The sequence below is a fragment of the Vulpes lagopus genome, chromosome 10 (genome assembly GCF_018345385.1).
Source record: "Vulpes lagopus strain Blue_001 chromosome 10, ASM1834538v1, whole genome shotgun sequence".
NCBI classification, from domain to species: Eukaryota; Metazoa; Chordata; class Mammalia; order Carnivora; family Canidae; genus Vulpes; species Vulpes lagopus.
The window spans coordinates 40,089,152-40,095,417 of NC_054833.1; positions in this window are offsets into that span (position 1 = coordinate 40,089,152).

Genomic DNA, 6,266 nt, shown 5'->3' on the forward strand with positions numbered 1-6,266 from the left:
CAGTCCTGCCAAGGAGCTGTGATTAGCCTCATTTTGTAGGCCAGGAAACTGACTCCAAGAGATTAAGTAACTTGCCCAAATTCACACACCAAGAAAGTCCCAGGGCTTCTCCACCCAGCTTCCTCCCCACCCCCTGCCCCCTGGCATGCATGCTACTCTCACCCTGACCCGGCTGCACCCACAGAGAGCCGACGCCCACAGGCCCTGAGGGAGCCCTCCCCACCGCCCCCCCTTCATGAGAAGCCTGTCAAAGCACCCAGGAGACCAGAGCTGGGCTGCGGCAGGAATCGGCCAGGATTTCAAAGAGAAACAGAACCTACAGGATGTACATATTTATATCAAGAGATTCATTTCAAGGAATTGGCTCCTGTAATGGTGGGAGCTGCTAAGTCCAAAATCCAGAGGGCAGACTGGCAGGTTGGAGACTCAGGCTGGAGCTGCTGGTAGAGTTCTGAGGCAAGATTTCTTCTTCTCCAGGAAACTCTCAGTTTTGACTCTTAAGGCCTGTCAACTGATTCAATGAGACCCAACCACATTATAGAGGATAATCCTCATTTAAAGTCAACTGACTGTAGATATTAACCATGTCTATAAAATCCCTTCACAGCGACACCTGGATTAGTGTTTGATTAAATAACTGGGTATTATAGCTTTACCAAGTTGACACATAAAGCTAATGATCACGCCCTCCTTTATGGGTGTTGATGGGGAGCCACGGGAAGAAGTCAGCTTGATCCAATGGGCCGTATCCCCAGAGTCCGGGGCAAGTGCTGGGTAGGTAGGTGCCAAGCCAGGGGATTTGGGGATGGTGGATCGCTCTGTGGATCTCCCCATTTTGAAGATCTCTAGACCCAGGCCTGACCACTTGCCCCTGGCGAGGCCCCTCCTTGCTTCCGCTTACTTGAGAGCTACTTAAGACCCAGAGTCTTCTCAGGGGGCAAAAGTCCTGGAAGGAGCAAAGGAGGGGCCCTTGGAGTAGGAGGAGGGGTAAGATCATTGCTTGAATCCTGAGGACTCAATAGGCCAACGGCTCTTGATGGTGAACACAGGGTCTCGTTTCTTTTGCACCCCAGGCTGGGACCATGGCTCATGAAGACGTGCTACAAGTGTCTGTTCCCTCCCCTTCCAGGGCCCCGTCTCCACCACCAGGTAGAGGCCTGGAATAGTCTAGGCATGTAGAGATCAGTCCTGCCTTTAAAGTTCTTCTAAGAAGAGAATTTGAAAGAGGAATAGTACCTCCCAATCTAGAGAATTTTTTTTAAGATTTTATTTATTTATTCATGAGAGAGACACACACACACACAGAGAGAGAGAGAGAGAGAGAGAGAGAGAGAGAGAGAGAGGCAGAGACACAGGCAGAGGGAGAAGCAGGCTCCATGCAGGGAGCCTGATGTGGGACTTGATCCCGGGACTCCAGAATCACGCTCTGGGCTGAAGGCAGCGCTCAACCACTGAGCCACCCGGGCTGCCCCTAGAGAATTCTTAATATACAGTCTACACTCCAATTTCAGTAAACTCCACACTCTTAGGATAACAGAAATGAGAAAATTAGGCTTCCAAAAATTTTCTTACTGCCTTAAGTTTTGAACCAGCACAGCCTTCTTGCTGCTGTCTATAACTAGAGTTGCTCCCAAAGGAGTTCGAAAGAACCATAGAAGCATCAGACTGGCCCAAAGCCGTCCCCTCATGGATACAGTTGCCCCTTATCTTGTCCGTCACTGGGCTGGAGGGTCTGTTCCTCATCTCTACCTCCATTACTTATAGAATATTTAAGTTAGAGAAGAACTTCTGGCAGCGAACAGTCCCAAAACTTGCCGTGGATGGCTAAAGGGGGTGGTGAAATCTTGCGAGTCCTTCAGAGGATGTTTCTAGATACAGTCTTGCTCAGAGGCAGTGGCTCACGCCCAACCCTGGGATCCCCAGGAAGCCAGAGAAGTTTTCCCCTTGTAAGGGGTTTCTTCTTTCATCTGCAGGTGATTGGTGATGGAGTCAGGTGTTACCAGGCCACAGCTGTGGGTGGATGAGGCCGCTCCACCTGCTGAATCAGGGGAGGCTTCTAGGAAGGGAACAGCTTTGAGATGCCTCATGAAAGAAGCCTGGGAAAAAGCTTGGGGTTGGCTGGTAGGTGGGCGTGGGACAAAGGGACTCCATGGGGGCTGGCTGGACCTGCCCCGTCTGAAAAGGCAGACTTCACCCCAGCTCCATAAGGCTACTTCTCCGGAGGCCACACCTGACAGCTCTTACCTCCTAAACCTGCATGGGGTAGGGTAGGGGCTGCAGCCCAGTTTCACCCGCACCTGGTATAGGGAGACGTGTTGGAGCAGGAGGGCTTTACGAGGGGCTGGGGGTGAACAGGTTAAGATGAGAGATGAGTGAATGAGTGAGAGGGCTCATGGCATCCTTTTCTTTCAAAGCCTTTAAAAAAGGAAGAGGTTCTTCTGCTGTCAGCCCCCACTCCCAAGTCGCAGTGGTGGATATGGTGGCCTTTGGGGGGCTTTTTGTCAGTCTGCATGTGACATGTAGGCTCTGCAGGTTATCAGGAAATCTGTTTTTTGGGTTTGGTGTTGCAGAGGGGTGAGGCCTGGGCAAGTAGGGTTGAGTGTACTTAGGCCCGTTGGTGGGGTCTGGGGTCTGGGGGTTATCACTTTCCATGGATGATCCTCAGCACTCACCCCAGACCCGAATACTCCAGTGGGTAGAAATCCTTGTCTCTCTGGTTCAGCCCCATGGGCTGATGGGCTTGAGGTAGTGTGTGAGAGCTGCAGGCAGCCTGGAAAGGACCATTGTTTCTTTGGCTTCTTCTCCTGAGGTCTTTTCAGCCCCTGGACTCTGGGGACCCTCCTCAGAAGACTGTACCATCTACCAGGCATTTGCAGGGAACATCCGGGCCCCTGCTCAAGAGGACCGAAAAGCCAGTCCACCAGCATTGAGTGAGAATTGAGCCAAATAAGTATCTGCTGAGTCAAGTCAAGTGCTGCCTCCGACCAGCCTGGCAGGTGACCCTGGGCACCGGAAGTGAGCCCTGCTCGGCCTGCTTAGAGGGACCAGCCTCTCGCAGCATATCCTAGGCTTCTCTCCTCTGGGCAGCCAGAGCCACTTGCACAGATGTCTTTCATTCTCTGTTCACACCAAATTCAAACGACTGACTCACTAGTCTTTTTTCTCACTGGACGGACTGTAAGTTTCCCAACAGCGAGGTCTGGGACTCATTGGTGTCTGTGTGATCAGTCCCTGTTTAGTGCCTGGCACGTGGAAGGATGCTCGAGAAATCTGTGTGAATGAGTGAATCACTGGTGGCACTGTGTGGCCTGAGCTCAATGCCTCCAGCAGGACAGATAGGGATGTTACAGGAGCTCAGAGGAGAGAGCATCATTGAGGACCTGCGCCAGAAGAAAAGCCTTGTGGAACAGATAAATTAGCTTTGGCTGCCATTGCCTTAAAATTCCTTGAACATGTCTTCCTCCTTCAGGACAATTGAGAGCAGCATTCTTGGGCATCTGTCTGTCTTCCTTCCTGCAGAGGATTTACCTCAATCACCCACCAATCCTCCATGGTGTGCTAGAGCTGGCTCACACTGGAGTTACCAGAACTCCTCATGTTGGTAGCTCAGAATTGGCAAGGATGGGAGAAATTGGCAAATGCTACCAACCAGTGATTTTTTAACCCAGGAGGAGCCAGGGCTAAAATTTGTCAGTATACTTATCTACCTACTTCCTTCCTTCCTTTCTCTTCCCTATCTTCCTTCTTCCCCTTTCTTTTCAATTATGGCATCCAATTTGCCAACTGTCTACTCATCCCTCCCATCTATCCATCCGTCCATCCATCTAGCCAGCCAGCCAATGACCCACCCTCCCATTCATCCATCATCCACCCACCCATCCATCCATCCACCCCCATCCATCTATCATCCATCCACCCATCCAATGACCCACCCACCCATCCATCCACCCCCGTCTATCCATTATCCACCTACCCACCCATCCACCCCCTGTATATCCATCATCCATCCATCTTCCAATGACCCACCCACCCACCCATCCATCCCCCCATCCATCCACAAATTCCATCCATGGAATTCATCCATGAATTCATAGAATCCATGAATTCTAAGGAATAGTACAGACCCACTAGTCTCTCTAATAGTGCATCACCTCAGACTTAGCCAACATTGATGTGGATCCATACCCAGAACACTTTGGCGTTCCTCTTTTGCTCTTTCTTGCCCTCCCTGCTCTTTCTCTTTACAGCCTGTTCTCATAGGATGGGAGAGTCACTATCAGGGGAAGAAGGTGGGACATGTCCCCATCCAACAGACCAGTATCTCTCTTTCTCTACTTCTCCTTGCCTCAAGCAAGAGCCTAGAGGAATTGGGCCTAACTTTTTTTTTTTAAGACTTTATTTATTCATGAGAGAGAGAGAGAGAGAGGCAGACACAAGAAGAGGGAGAAGCAGGCTCCATGCAGGAAGCCCGATGTGGGACAAGATCCCGGGACTCCAGGATCATGCCCTGGGTCGAAGGCAGGCACCAAACCGTTGAGTCACCCAGAGATCCCTTGGTCTGACTTTTTGAGAAAAGGTTTTCCACTTCAGAAGACCCCATGAGCTCCTGGCCAACTTATCAACTTATAACCAAGAGGGCCCTTGGTGGGGCCTGGGAACAGAGAGGAAACCCCATCATGAAGCCAGCTCTCTCCACCCCCAGCATCACCCCACACCTCTCCTAAAAACTCTGGCTGCTTTGTGAAAAGCTTGTCTCTGCTCTTGTTCCAAGGGGCTGTTATTGCAAAGGATTAGCTAGTTCAGCCTAGTAAGCGGAAGGGGCAGGGCTCCCAGAACTTGACCTGGATTGGAAGGGAGGAAGGGAAACCCACTCCCCTCCACACACAGCCCAGAACCTGCCATCTCAGTCACACTCGCCTGCTGTTGGGCCCCATCTAGCCCAGCCTGGGAGGAGTAAAGCCCTTTCCTTGATGGGTATATTGGCTTCCCAGGACCATGGCAGTGGGTTGCAGCCAGAGGTGACAAGGTGGCATGTCTTGGCAAAAGCTGGGAAGTCCTGGCGTTCCTGCAGGCAGTCAGAGAGAGAGAAAGTGGCAGGAGCAGTGTTTCCCCTTTTCCTCCCAAGGTCTGTATTTATATGATTGTCATAGTCAAACAGCTGGCTTCTGAGATTACCCGAGTTCCACACTTCCCTGGTTTCTTTTTGGAGGGTATTGCCTGTGGCCTGGCCCAGAGAGGGCAGGTGGATATCTTCTGAGTCACACGGCAAAACTGCTGTGGAGACAGAGGAGAGTGAAGTGTTTGGGCCCTGGGGCCTCAGCCACCCTGCCTGCCGTTGCCTGCATTCCCTTCATTACTGTTGCTCTGTCCTTTCCGTCCAAACAGGTTCCAACCTGCTCTGACGGCAATAACGTAAGGGCCGACTAATACCATATGATTTCACTCCTAGGTGGAATTTAAAAAACAAAACAGACCAGTGAAAGAAAAAACAGAAGAAAAAAAAAAGGAAGAGAGAAACAAACCAAGAAACAGACTCTTTTTTTTTTTTTTAAAGATTTTTATTAAAAAAAAAAAGAAAAAAAAAAAAGATTTTTATTTATTCATGAGAGACACAGAGAGAGAGGCAGAGACACAGGCAGAGGGAGAAGCAGGCTCCATGCAGGGAACCCGATGTGGGACTCAATCCCGGGTCTCCAGGATCAGGCCCTGGGCTGAAGGCGGTGCCAAACCACTGAGCCACTGGGGCTGCCCCAGAAACAGACTCTTAACTGGAGACTGAATTGCTGGTTCCCAACCGGAGGTGGTGGTGGTGGTGGGAATAGAAGATGGGGAGTAAGGAGGGCACTTGTGATGAGCACCAGGGGTTGTATGGAAGCACTGAATCCCTAAATTCTACACCTGAAACTAATATAACTGTATGTTAACTTTTAATTTTAATTAAAATAAAATACTGGGTGAAAAAATAACTATTAAAAAATATGAAAAAGAAGCTCCAATTAAAAAAAAAAAAGGCCCAGGGCCACATGCCATCTCGCTAGGACTGCTGGGACAGGCACGACTTCTAGAAGGCATCTTCCACGGAGATATTCGGGTGGCTCTGTGATATCCAAGCCTAAGAAGGAACTTTGGCAGCTCAGACGTCTCGGGTTCAAATCTCAGAATCTACTACTTGACTGAAGCCAGTGAGGCAGCTTGTTAGAGCTTCGGTTTTCTCATTTGTTAAATAGGATAACCTAACAGGTTGTGGTGGGGATGAAATGAACCCC